The sequence below is a fragment of the Triticum dicoccoides genome, chromosome 1A (assembly GCF_002162155.2).
Source record: "Triticum dicoccoides isolate Atlit2015 ecotype Zavitan chromosome 1A, WEW_v2.0, whole genome shotgun sequence".
Classification (NCBI taxonomy): Eukaryota; Viridiplantae; Streptophyta; class Magnoliopsida; order Poales; family Poaceae; genus Triticum; species Triticum dicoccoides.
The window spans coordinates 461,503,198-461,518,027 of NC_041380.1; the positions used below are offsets into that span (position 1 = coordinate 461,503,198).

The 14,830-nt window shown below is 45.7% G+C and overlaps 1 pseudogene; it reads right to left on the bottom strand.

The window, feature by feature from the left end:
- Positions 1-13,251: 13,251 nt before the first annotated feature.
- On the bottom strand, positions 13,252-14,613 carry LOC119301869 (annotated as a pseudogene).
- Positions 14,614-14,830: the final 217 nt, after the last annotated feature.

A 14,830-nucleotide genomic window follows, 5' to 3' on the forward strand; every position in this document is an offset into this window, starting at 1 on the left:
AGGGAACTTAATTTCCCGGCCCATCTATGTGCACAGCGTGCCTGTGCAACGGAGGGCACGGACTGTTGGCTCGATGCGAGTCCAGATTTTCTTGTTACTAGCCTACGGGCAGACTGTAACCGCATGATCATTCGTTAATAAAGCCAGAGTTCAATGCAAAAAAAAAAAGCACTACCCGGCAGGCAGGCACCCAGTAGTCTAGTACCACTCGTGGTGTTGGACTCCTAGGCATGGCAGGCAGGACTAAAATAAAGCGGGGAGCACCACACGGTGCTGGATCGGGCTCGTGGTGCACGCGGGCCGCCTTTTCCTAACCGAGCCGTGGACGTGGCAGCACGTCGCAGCACGGGAGGCGCAAGCAAAACGCGTTGCTAAAATTTTCTCCCGCGAGCACGAGGCCGACGCGTGCGTTGTCGACCTGATTTTCTTTTGCTTTGCTCGAGAAATATCTGTACAGCTCCGGGGAGCATTTCAACCTTTTACTACACGCAGCAGCAAGTGGCTGCCAGAAAACCGTGCACGGCGCACGACCGCAGCTGCGGCGACCAGGCAGCCTGGAACGTCGCGCTCCCCGATGCCATGATCCGCTTCTGCGGGCTCGGAGTCTGATGACGGCTTCGTGGCTTCAACTGTGGTACTCGTATGGGGAACTAGGTGCGGCGAGGCGTTTGTGGGGCCCCATCCTCAACCTCCATCCAGGAAGGGGGAGCATCCTCATACGGTGCCTTTCGATCTAGGGCGAGGGGGCAGGGAGCCCCTTTCGACGATGAGATTGGCTGGTCTTGATATGCCGTGTTTGGCGGCTAAGAGCAAGTATAATAAGGTACAGTCAGCAGGCTGTAAGGATTAAAATATTATCTGTTTGCTGAGTTGGATGAAAGAGAAGAGGAGAGAGAAGGAAAGCGGGCTGTAGATTAAGAGCCGGTTGCAGCACGTGCTCCAAGAAACAATGTGAGATTGTAAGGTGGGCCATCCATTAGTGAAGTAGTACTACTTTATAAATAACTACTATACATGTTGGCTATAGATGATGTGTCAACTTATAGCCCATTGTTGGCTATACTATTAACCATGCTCTAAGGTGATGTGGACGGACTGTAAGACTTAAAATAATGTATTTTTGCTGAGTTGGCGGAGAGAGAAGAGAAACGAGCTACTAACTAATAGACGGTTGTAGCATGTGCTTCTAAACACTTTGTGAGAGAGAAAGAGTGAGTCATGTATCAATGAAGTAGTACTTATTTGCAATTGACTATTATACCCGTCGGCTATAAGCTTAACTACTCCCTACGTCCACGAATAAATGTACATCTAGCTTTTGTCCTAAGTCAAAGATTAATTTTTTTGACCAACTTTATAGAAAAGAGTAGTAGTATATGACATCAAATTGATATATTATGAAAGTATATTTCAAAACGAATCTATCAATACTAATTTAGTGTCATAAATGCTGCTACGTTTCTCTATAAAGTTGGTCAAAGTTTTAAAACTTTGACTTAGGACAAAACCTAGATGTACACTTATTCACGGACGGAAGGAGTATAGATGATGTGGCAATATTCCATACTATTAAGGCATGTACAATGGTGACATATGGATACAGATGCCTTATGACAAAAAGTAATTTAAGACATATGTGTTGATTTTTTCTCCAATGCAAACTACTACTAGTGGGCCTCATCAAAGAATAGAAAGTACTCTCACTACACATGCATCCTTCCTCTCCACTTCAACTCTTCCAACTTTATGCACCGGACCACATTTTTTTTCTTTAAGCACCCATCTCCAAAAAAGAATTCTGCTTCCCTATTTGAATCTATTTTTTCTGTTATCTGATTCTACATAACATATGAGGCATTACCCTAGGGCTATGCATTGTCCATGCCCTTAACCATGCTCAACGGATGGTGAAGACACTACCTCCTGTATCGGGCTAGTCTCCCCGTCGAGATGACCTCGTTGATGGCTCCGATGTTGTAAAGGCTCCAATGACTACAAGCCAGCTTGTTCTAATATGGGTATTGCTGTCATGCAGCACCATGTATCATGCCTCTTTTTTTTCTTTTTTTTCTTTATTTCTTTAGGGGTCTTTTTTTTGTTATGGTATTATTCTTGATGCAAGGGCATCACTTATGTAACACTAGACTTCAGGCCTTCTTTCTAAAAAAAGAGCACATAAATGGTGTGCCTTAGATTTATAGAAGGCATGTGATAAGGTAATCACAAACATGTAAAAAGCAAACACAACTTGTCGTAGAATAGTCATAGCAGATGTTCTAGTGTGAGGACTTAGTCGTGAGGCCAACACATCTATGTGGTAGCTTGAGAGGGGTTGAGTGGAATCAAGAGACGCAACACAAGACAAGGGTTAGACAGCTTCGGGCCCCGGGAAACATCATCTGGTAACAACCCTACATGTTGTTTGTGGCTAGGTCTCATTATCATCACGAGGGATTCGCCGTAAACCGGCTCTCCTAGTTGTGTCTAGCCTTACAGATTACTTTCTGTCCCTCTTGGGATGCCCTGCCCCTCCTTATATATGTTAAAGGGGCGGGTTACATGACTAGTCCTATTAGGATTAGGATTACTCTATTACAAGTGTAGTCCTAGTCTTGCTTCCTTTGTAGGAGAATATTCCTTACGCCTTTTCTCTTAAGCCGACCCACTATCACATGAACCGGCATACTGGGCCTCGGGCCTTGTCATCCATCTGAAACACCCACCGGGTTACCAATGAGTCTTCAAGTTTGTGAGTCGTCACACCAGTGAACCGCTAGACACGTGAGTCACCAATCCTGTGGCAGGTTACCAATGAAACGCCAAGTCCGTCCGGGTCATACCGCGGGGTATATCCTCGACACAACTTGTGGTTGGGTGAATGATTAAAAGGATATCGGTATCCCTAACTCATCAAGATTCAAGTCCTACACTAAACACTTTTGACTCTTCAAAAAATAGGAAAACGTCGCAGAAAAATGTTTTTTTGTGAATACAAAAATCTTCACAAACTACAAATTTTGTTACGAAATTTCAAAAAAGGTTCATCATTTAAAAAAAACAGATTCGATTTTTTAAAAAATTCATCAAATATGACAAAATTCCATAGATTTTGAAAAAGGTTCAGACATTTTAAAATTTTAATCAATTTTTAAAAAATCATCATTTTTTAAGAAAAATCGCAATTTTTAACAAAAAAATCATCAAATTGGAAAAAGGTCAGGGAATTTGAAAATGTTTATCAATTTGAAAAATATACAAAAATTGGAAAAAGTTGATCATATTTGAGGAAAGTTCATCAAATTTGAAAGAAAATACATCAATTTTGAAAAAAAAGTTCACAAAACCTAAAAAAATCAGTGAGAAAGTTTGCGCAATTTCAAGAATAGAGAAAAGAAAAAAGAAAGAAGGAATGAAAGGGAAAAAACGTTGAAATTACAGCTGAAAGTAGGAAAAAAGAACAGAAAGAGAAATAGGCTGATTCTCGGTGCCCTTTACCGATTACCCATTAAGTAGCGCTTAACTTGCCGTTTAGGAAATGCCTTGTTTCGTATTGCCTGGTTTATATTGTTTAGGGCTGGATCCTATTTGCCATCCACAAGCGTCAAATAGAAGATCTTTTCTAAGGGCAAAATGGGCCGGCCCAGGTGGCAGCTTGCGGGTTCGTTGCTGGTTTTATTTCTCAACAGAAAACGAGTTAGTTATATTTTGTTTTTTGTGTACTGCAATGATACGGGAGCAACTAGTTAACGAGCGCTCCTTCGGGGGCCTCGCAACGATCAGCGCCACTTGGCGCGCTCTTAGCCATTCGCCACGTGTTGCGCTCTGGATGTTTCCTCCGGATTTTATTTTTTATTTTTCTGCACGCGTTTTCGGCTTTTAAAACGATTTTTCCCAGGTTTTTTTGACGTTTTGGCTTTCTCCTGGTCTTCCTTAGCTTTTTGATCAAAAAAATTTTGAATTTTTTTTTCACGAAAAGAACGCGTTTTTTTCTTTCGCGAAAGTCATGGTTTTTTTTTCCGCAAGAGGCACGATTGTTCTTTAGCGAGAGTCACGGCCGTGCCTTTCGAAAACGAAAAAAACGCGTTTTCTGTTTTTTTACTTTCGCGAGAGCCACGGTTTTGCTTCCGCGAGAGGCACGGTTGTGCTTTCGCGAGTCACGGCCGTGCCTCTCGGAAAGGGAAAAACAAAACGTGTTTTCTGTTTTTTTTTCTTTCGCGAGAGTCACGGTTTTGCTTCCGCGAGAGGCAAGGTTGTGCTTTCGTGAGAGTCACGGCTATGCCTCTCAGAGAAAGGGAAAAAAATACGCGTTTTCTGTTTTTTTCTTTCGCGAGAGTCACGGTTTTGCTTCCGCGAGAGGCACGGTTGTACTTTCGCGAGAGTCACGGTCGTGCATCTTGAAAACAAAAAAACACGTTTTCTGTTTTTTTTTCCTTGCACGAGAGTCACGGTTTTGCTTCCACAAGAGGCATGGGTGTGATTTCGCGAGAGGCACGGGCGTGCCTCTTTCGGAAAGGGAAAAAACCGTGCTCCCGGTTCGGTTTTTTTGCCAGGTTTTTTTCGTCCGGTTTGTTCATGAAAAAAAGTTCGTCAAAATCTATGAACATGGAATCTAGTTTTGAAGATCTCGACGCGAGGAATCCAATGATGAAAACGGTTCGAGATTTGGACGCACGGTTTAAAAGATAAAACATTTTGAATAAATGGGTCTACGAAAAAAGGGAAAACTCACAGGTTGTGACAAGTGGCGCGCTGCATATGCACCATTTGTCGCAACCTGGAAAAGTTGAGTGTTTTTTACAACGAGTACTCCTTAATTAGTGATTTCGCAATGATACCCTAGAAGCACAAAATCATGCAACTATGTAGTGTACGGCTATTGCATTGCAGCACACAAATCCACAGGTAATTATATAGTGGGATTTCATAGAACCTGTACCCATCTTCTATCATGATGGACTCGCACGCTTGGCGTATGGACATCTTGTTCAGGAGATGAAAGCTTTGATGACCGTTAAAGAGTTTGTTCCTCAGAAACTTAGTAGGAATCAAAATAGAGTGGCCGATCAATCGGCAAATTATAGTCACACGAACCGTACCACACTTGTGTGGTTGCACCGACTGCGATGTATTGAGGATCTTTTGACTGTAACTCTATAACCATCGAATAAAACTATATTTTCTTTGCAAAGACAAAAAGGAAAAAAAGGTGTCGGGTGGTTTTCATGGTATAGATAAGGTTGTAGCAAGTGTTGCCGATTTTTTTTTCTTTCTTTTCTGTGTTTCTCTACCAGTTCTATTAGTTCTCCTTTTGATTATTTTTCATGTTTTTCTTCTTTTCTTCTTTTCTTGTTTGTTTTTCTTTTTTCATTTCTTTTTCTCTCTTTTATTTTTCACATTTTAATTCATGAACATTTTTCAAAAATCATGAAACTCTTCTAAATTCATGGACACTTTTAAAGTTTGTGAACATCTTCAAATTTGTGAACATTTTTTCAACATCAAAAACTTTGTTTGAAATGCAAGATTTTTTTAACTCATGATTATTTTGAAAATTGATTTTAATTTGAACACTTTTCTATATCGAGATTGTTTAAAATTTCGTGAACACCTTCTGATTTAATGAACCTTAAAGTTATAGCTGTTTTTTTTGAGCTAGCAGTGGGGCAAGCAAAAAAAAGAAGCAAAGTGAGCGAGAGCTTCATGGGCCTACCATGTGAATGTTATAGGAGCAATTCCACGATTTCAGCATGCAATAGGAGCTCTCAAGAGGCTTAGAGCAACTCCAGCAGATCCCGCATCCCGCCCCGACCCGTAAAATAACCGCCAAAATACGAGCCGGGGCGGAAAAACCAGCCCGATCAGACCCCGGCCGCATCTCGCCCCGGCCCGCAAAAATTTTTAAGGGGCGCGGCAAAATCCCGAGCCAACCCGGGAAAACACGGGTTTCCCCCTCGCGGCTGCGGTGCCCTGCATATAAGCGGAAGCGGTTGGTGGTGGGGGGGACATTTCATCCCGCGCTTTCTTCCACCAACCACCCCTCCTCTCCTCCCTCGCGCCGCGCCCAAGATTCCGGCGAAAGCAACCGGCAGGAGCACGCCGGAAAGCCGCCACGGGCACGAGGCCTCCCCTCCCTTCCCCCCTGTGTCGGCGGGCCTCCGGATTTTGCAGATCTGCGGCACTTCATCGCGGGCCGTCGGATTTGGCTTTTCCGGCCGACGGTTGCTGCCCCAAGCGATGAAGTGGTCGGGGAGCCTTTCCCGCAGCCCAGGCAAAGGTGCGTTGCCGCATGTAGGTACTGCTTCGTCCGCCCATCCCCGCCGAAGGTTTGCGGGCATGGATTCGTCCGGCCGTCCACCGGGCTCGGCGCTCGCGCAACGTCTTTCTGGCTTGCCAATGCCGCTCATAGAGTGCGACGACTGCACGCGGAAAGTGCTGCGGCTCACTTCGGGCACACCGAAGCACCCCGGATGGGTGTTCTTCAAATGCGAAAACGACGGGGTACATGCACTTGTGGTAGCTCATTTTGATAGCTCATTATTTGGTTCAATTGCGGTAGCTCATTTCGAACATGCTCACTCATGTGTGTAGGAAGATCGATGCTCATTTTGATTTTGGGAAGGCGAATACATTGATTTGTTGATAGAAAGAAACATAATAGACGTTGACGCACTCCTTAGAAGAATCGAAGGCAATGATGTGGCTGCATGTGCAACTAGAGGGGAACCAACGTCTACCTCTTTCGAACCAAAGATGAAGAAAGAAGAATGCAAAATCACGAATCCGCAGATCAACAATGAATGCATGGAGAAGATATTAGTCCAACTAGTGGGAGCAATTATGAAAGTTGGAAATCTTTTAAAATGCATACTTGTGGTTCTTGTTTTCTTTGGTCTTGCTATTCTAGTAAAGATTTGGTGATGTCTTATCTATCCAATATTGTTGAAAAATCAAAGAAATGCATTATGTTGGATCAAATTATGGTGCAAATTTAGATTTTCCGGGTCAGGACGAGCTGCGCCAGATCAGACCCCGCAAAACCGACCCGTAAAAAAGCATATTCCGCGAATATCCTTTTTTACGGGTCTGTTATGCGGGGTCTGCATCTGCGGCCTTCCGCGTTGGCCCGCAAAAGCGGTTTTGCGCGAACTGCAAACGCGTTTTGTGGGCCGGCGGGATGCGGGGTCTGCTAGAGTTGCTCTTACACATCAGTTGACACCAGGGCTGAAACATGCCAGGACAACACAACATGCACTGACCAACACCACTATGCTCTCAAAACAAATGTCGTATCCAACAACAACTCAACACGATATAGAAATAAAATAACAACGCTGGAAACATAACTAAAACACAACGCTACACATATAAAACCAGACTAAACAACCGACCGCGATAACCTGCTAGAGAAAAGAGATGTTAATCTCATGAGTGAAGAACGGCGCGGTGAAGCGCACGTTAGCCTCTTATAGTATGCATATATCACTACAAGAAACTTGTTAATACATGACAGTCCTGGTCCGTCACAAATCAGCCAAAAACTGTCATGCGTACCCACCCATGACGGATCTGAAATCCATCATGTATATCGCATCATAATTTGACATCAGACGTTCCATGACGGATCTTGGCCGTCAAGGATCTGCCTTAGGCCCGCCAAGCCCAAACTAGGCTGTGACGGAAAAGACCGTCACCGATTTACATGACGTGGCTGCAACGTGGGGCATCTACCTGGATCTGACGTGGAGGATAACATGGCCCATGTTGTATCCAGCCTAATTAAGAATTTGGCCCAATATTTTTGGTGGACAGTCCAACGCCTTTAGCCTACCTATTTTTCAGTCCAACCCAATAGCACCTTTTTTGTCCAGCCTGTTTTCTCGATGCAACAGACTTTACAGTAGGACAACCAAATTATATTGATTCAAAAATAGCAGTTGCTCACATGACAATACAGAGATCCAACAATCTAGTCTGATATGAAAAAACAAAGCTGAATATCAAAACATTACAAGCATATCTAGAAAGTGCTATAAGCATTTAGAAAAAAAGAGTAACATGACTTCAAAGAAAATGCACTACTAGCAGATTTTTAATCTGCAACACTACACCACGGCTTCAGGGCAGTTATCCGAACCAAAATAATTCCCACTGAAAAGCTTCAATCTCCAATAACATGCCAAACCTGCATAAATCAAAACACATACAAAATTATATTAAGTTATAAAAGCCAGCCCCCAAATGAATGCAGAGTAATAATAATATTAGTTGACTTTCCAAGCAATCATCTTTGGACACACCACTACTATATTAAGGTACCACATAAATGTGGGCACCACACGTGAGAAGAAGCAGACTAGTTACAAGTTCAAAAAATTGTTCCATAAATGTGATATTTTATGATCCAAACATAGAAAAGGTCAACAACATTTTAAAACAAAGGACAGATAGATCATTTCACATTTATCAATTACAACAAAATCAAGTTTATATGCGCGTGACAGGGCCTGTATATAAAAATGGATGATTCCATACAATTACAATTTAGTTCATAGTTAATAAAACATGAAAAAAGTAATACTAGAGGCATACTTTCTTCATCAATTAAAACTAATTTCTGTCAATAAACTTCTTTGTGCATGTAATGTAAAATAAAAACACTCAAAGGCAAGACCATTTTAGGCAATGAAATGATCCACACTTCAACATGAGATGTGATAAAGAATTGAGACAGAGCAGATGTTTAATAATACAGAGAATTAGAGAATATGCTAGTAATAACACTGAAATTTTGAGACTGGACAAATGCACTATGTAGCCGATCAAACACTCCTAAATCTGAAGCAAAAACAATATACCATTTACTAGTATTCTTAAATAAAGCGCGCAAATTTCACTTCCATCGCTCCTTCAGATTGCAACTTTGTGTACACGCATTTCTGGAAATACAGTAGTACAAAATCCATCACCTCTGTTGTAACAAGCGAAAAAACTCAACAACAATTAAATTGTTAGCTTGCAAACCTAAAGAAGAAGGGAAAACAGAAGGATTAATTATTTATACAACTATATTAAGAAACAATGAGTACAGCAGGATGAAGATGCACTTGCATCAGCACTGTTTGCAACCATATTAATACAAAACTTAAATATTCAATCAGAAACGCAAAAGAATAATGGAGGAATAATCTTCTGTACAAGCGAGCAGTTGGAAATTATGTAAAGAAAATTCTGCCAGCATATACACTGTACCACGCCATTCCTTCACAAACAAGAATGACAGTAAACAAGTGACAGAGTCTAACTTCACGATAATTAACACAAACTCGACATAAACATAGGCCAAGTTCGAATCAAAATATGTGATATTGTGGACTATATTAACTCAATGTTTAAATCAAAATCAACACCAAAGGAATTTTCATCTAGCTCGATATTTATGCTGCAAGTTCAACTCAAAGTGCCAACAAATTCAGTACTAAGCAATACTTGCTTGCCAAGTGAACTTCAAATGGCATGCAAAATAGTAATAAAGAATATGATACAGTTTCATTGAGAGATCTCCCACACTGATAGTTTATTTGTGGAGCACTAAGCTGTGTACTTCTTATTAGATGAAAAATTCAAAATATGTATTGTAGTGAACTATGAAACAAGAACAGTGTACTAATAGTTAGGAAACACATCTTGAATTGATCATGCTTCGCTTATATTCAAGGACGGGTAGAAAAGCTAGTCTATCATCCATGTTACTTCTGTTCATAACGATTCTGTATGCTCATGGCTAGCGGTTTCCCACTTGACTAGCATTGAGAGTACTATATGATCATTGGCTTGCATGAGAACTACACAATATTTTATGACACGGAAAAATCAATTAATCAATGGTTACTTAGATACAAGCAGAATCAGGATTTATGAACACCAAGAGATAGCTACTCTAGTAGAGTATGGATGCAATGCATGATATCAGGGACATGGTCCAATGCATATTTGCTATGGAACAGTCCACACCTTGAACGGCTCAAAATGTACAGCGTGAATAATTCACATCAAGAATAAGACAAGCCGAAGGATGGAAGGGTATCAAGCTCACCATGTTCTGCTGGAGGACTGTGGCGTCGACGTCGATCAGGTGGGAGATGTACCGACTATAATATGCAAAGCAAAGATATTAGTGTGACAACTGGATGTGCGGTTTCATTTCATTATTACTGAAATGCATATGTTATCTCAACTGAACCAAATTCTTAAAGAACTATGCCTTCACAAATGTCTAAATTTACTAACTGGAGTCTTGAAGAATTGATTCAAATGCATACTAACTGAACTATGAAGGAACAATGTACAATGGCTACCCACACATTACTTTCCCTTTCTTCATGATATACTTGAGGTTTGTCTTGCATAAAGAAACAAGTATCTATTTATTACTTGGAATTATAATAATGAACTAACATCAGAAACTTGAAATTGTGCAACACTGACCATCCTTTGGATAATAATAATAAATGGAACCAAACATATTTTCCATCTTTGCATTGGTAAGACTAAAACACATATATCAGACACCATATTACTAGTCCTTGAAATGTGCCAACTAAAATGAAATACCGGCTTCACCTGTCCTGGATGTCCTCTTATCAATCATGCAATGTTCAAGCTTATAGAATTCGTGAGATATATATCTGTCAAAATTCGCTATGCAATCTAAGTGAAAATGCAAGCCTTAACCTATGCTTAATATAGATCAGGAATTAAAACTGACCGGTCACAAGCGAATATTACAAGTAAATTTTGAGAAAGCAAGTTCCAATATGCACGGTAGTTATCAGTTCCGTGAATAATTCAGGAGCAGCGGATGAAATAATATAAGCAGAGGATGCCATAGAGGAGGAAGGCAGAGGTACCAAGTTCTCATTGAAGAGGTTAATTGGTGATGTAGTGGTCGCAGTGCAGGTCGGCAACCACCATGGCGCGGCAGAGGAGGTCGACACAGGAAGCATAGCCGCGTCGGAGAGGCGGCAGAGGAGGTCCGGCTCCCCGCCGTCCAGCCCAACTCGCACGAGCGCATCGAGCTAGGGGACGCCATCCAGGAGGCGGAGAGGCGTGGTGTGCGTTGTCCGACGGAAAGGAGCCGCCGGAGAAGCGCCGGCGATGGACGCGATGCCGCAACCGAAACCCTAGCCACGGGCTAGGGGTCGTGGACAAGCGCCGGAGACTGGTGCTGGCGGATCCAGACGGGCCGGAGGAGGGAGGGGTCGGAGACTAGCCCGTTGGTGTGCTGTGCGGTGGCAGACATCGCCGAAATCTACAGGTGCTGGTCCCGGCGCGAGGGGTCGCGCGAGAGAGAAAGAGTTTGGTTGCGAGAGGTGTGGATGGGTGGGTGATGCGGAGGATCTGCCATCTGCCATAGCTGCAAGGTGAGGTGAGGTGAGGGGGGCGGCGGCGAGCCGTGGGAGGAGGGATGGGAAGAGGTGGTGGGTGGCGGCGATGGGGAATGAGGAGGCGGCTGCGTGGAGGAGGAGGAGAGGAGGGGGCCGTGGAGGAGTGTGTTAGGGTTAGCCTTTTATATGCGAAATGGTTGGGCGGGCTTTAGACGGGCTTGCGGGGCTGTATCAGACCGTCCATAACAGTTTCTGAAATTGTCATCGTAAATTCGTCATAGATTAACAGATTTCTTGTAGTGTATAGTGCCGACTCACCCAAAATGATACCCGGTAAGCTTCCAAGAGCACATCATGTTATTATCATTTTGAGCTTACATGACAGTTTTTTAGGAATGTAGTGCAGTACAATGTTGGCAGATCAACACGCAACGATGGATCACAATCTTGCAACTGTGTGGTGGGCATATACAGGCACGCACGCACATGCTGCGATCGGGCACAGAAGGTGCGCGCGCATAGTCCACGAGGACGAGGGGGGACACGGGCTGCATGGGTAGGAGGAACGAAGCGGAAAACGACGTCCCAATCCCACCCGCCACCCGGCAATCTCCGCTAGCTCGATCCCCCCAACCCCTACGCGATCGGCGCCGGTGTTTAGGCGGGCCGCCCGTACGTCCACCTCACTCGCGCATATCGTCAAGCTAGCTAGGCCTCTCTCATTGCCGGTGCATGCACGTACGAGTATGCCCGCGTGACCGAGTGAGTGCCGATTCCCGAAACAAGATGCGTCCACGCGCGTCCGTCTGCCCTGATTGCTGTTCCTACATGATGAAGTGGACTGTTCGACATGGCCATCTCATCTCAGAATAGCCCGATGATATTGTAGCAGATGGAGCAATTGGTGTATGCTATACATATGCGCATCCACATTCGGAAATGTACTACAGTACATCTTAACATGGTGGGATATCAGGTGCAATCTTAGACTTACTGCGTGTTCGATAGATACCATCATAGCAAGCACTTTCGGTTCGGTCGTCAAATCAAGCTGAAAAATATAACCCGTCGAACTTTTCAGTCACCTGTTTTACTTTTGCAGCGGGACGTCCTCATGAGATCAAGACCAGGGTTGTCTACTTGATCCACCACCATTAAGGCATTAAGGCAATGGCTTCCATATCAGTAACAGTTACTCCTGCTCCTCCGCCTCCCGCCGGCGCTGACGCCGGTCCGTCTCGTCTCCAGAGGCCTTAGGACCATGGGAGCGTGGTGGATCCCGACCTTTGCTGATAGGAGGACCCTGTTTTTAGATGTGTTTTTGAGTTTTGTTAGGATTTGTGTTCTGATCAGAAAGGCGAGGCGGCTGCGGCGGCTCCCTGAAATGGAATAAGGTTCTCCTCGCATAGGTCCTGTTCCGATGGTGCATCTAACATCATTGACGGGCATGTGAAGGTGTGTCCCTGGCGGATTTGTTTTTCGGTAGATTTGCTCGGATCTTTTTGTCGTTCGTCTACGTTCGTGTGTCTTCTGGTTGTATCCTTCCAATCTAAGCTACTCTTCATCGATGGCGGTTGTCGTTCTGGTGCACTGGTCCCACGGGGTTTTAGCATGACGACTTTCCGACTGTCTACTACAACAAGTTTGCTCGGCTCCGGTGAGGGAGGGACGATGATGGCGGCATGCCTCCGGCGTGTAGTCGTCGCTAGATGGTCTATGAATCTGGATATAATTTTTTTATTATTTTTGATGTTCGTTATACTGCCGTGATTGGAAATGAATAGATAGGATGTTTAAAAAAAATTACTCCCGCGAAGTGACCGCAGTAGTACGATCTTACAATAATTCACACGTATATATATATATATTTTTAGAAATATCCACACGTACATGATGCATGTTGTTGGAGGCGCCAACATCATCACCAAGAAGCCTAAAAAGCAGCAACTAGGCTGCAAAACGACGATACCTACCTTCTCCCCCGAAACCTGCTTCGGATCCACCAAAGCTAACACAAAACTAAACCCACATTTTGCATTGTGATGATACGGCATGATGAGCCCTAATTACGAGTATACATTCGATCCCATTCCATTTGTTTATGTACCTAACAGTAATCCTGCACCATTATTCGGCACGCGGGCCCACCAAAGCCATCGCCATCCACACGAATCTGACACCAGTACTTGCAACTGGAGAGTGGAGACCGGGACAGGCGAGCACGTCCAAACGCACGTCCCGTACGCGGGCCGCGCGCTCTGATCCAGCCGGCGCTGTCACGCACAGCCGCCGCTGTCTCCCGCCATCCTCTCGACCGCGCGCCACAGGCGCCGGGTCTCGGCGAGCGCGTCCTCCGCGGGCAGCTCGGCGCGGCAGCACGGGCAGGTGTTGCGGCGCGCCAGCCACCGCAGCGCGCACGGCCAGTGGAACCGGTGCCCGCACGGCCGCAGCACGCACACCCCGCCGCGCCCGGGCGCCATCTCCTCCCTGCAGATCGCGCACGGGGTCCCGTCCCCGGGCGCGGTCGGCAGCGCCAGCACTGTCGCGTGCGACGCACCTCCGCGCCCCACGCTGTTTTTGTTACCATCGCCACCGACGCCGGCAACGGCGCGGTCCTCCGAGACGACGTCCGCGAACCGGCGGCACTTGGCGGCCGCGTCGAGGTACGGCGCGACGGTGGCCCAGGGCGTGCCGCCGAGGCCGGAGATGGAGAGCGCGTTGCGCACCACGTCGTCGACGAGCAGCGCGTGCCAGTCCACGGGTGACGCGGAGGAGGCGGCCGGGGAGTAGGAGTCGCACATGGCCACGAGCAGGAGCGCGGCGTCGAGGTCGGGCGTCGGGAGGCGGAGGAGGTGGTGGGAGCCGTCGGGGGAGAGCGCCGGGAGCAGCATGAGGAGGGAGCGGAGGAGCACGCGGCCGAGCAGCGCGGCCTTGGCTGGGAGAGGCATGGAGCGGAGCCGCGCGAGGGCGCGGGCGAAATGCGGCGGGGAGAGGAGGAGGAACGCGAGGCGGCCGCGCTGCCGGCGCGCGTCCGCGCCAAGCGCCCGGACCAGCGAAGGGAGCCGCACGGCGGGAACGGATGAGAGGAGGGCGGCCATTATGGTTTCGGACGAGGAAAGGGTCGGCGAGTGGGCATGGCTGGCCTCCATCGGGATCGCGGGCAGCTTTGGAGAGAGCGGAGTGAGATGGTGGGAAATCTCTTTTTGCAGGACATTTATACACACTTCAAAGTTTTGGAGGGCAATGCAGCGTGTCTACGGGAACTTGTGTAAATCTGGACTGTAACACGTGTGGCCTTACATTGATACAGGGGCACAGTCGAAATCGTGGATCCACACGTCATTTCCGGACATGGCAAATCCGCTCTCTATACACCTGCGGGCGTGTTCATAGACATCGTAACCAGTTCCTCATATTGCCGCACATCCACGTGCCCTAAATGTGGA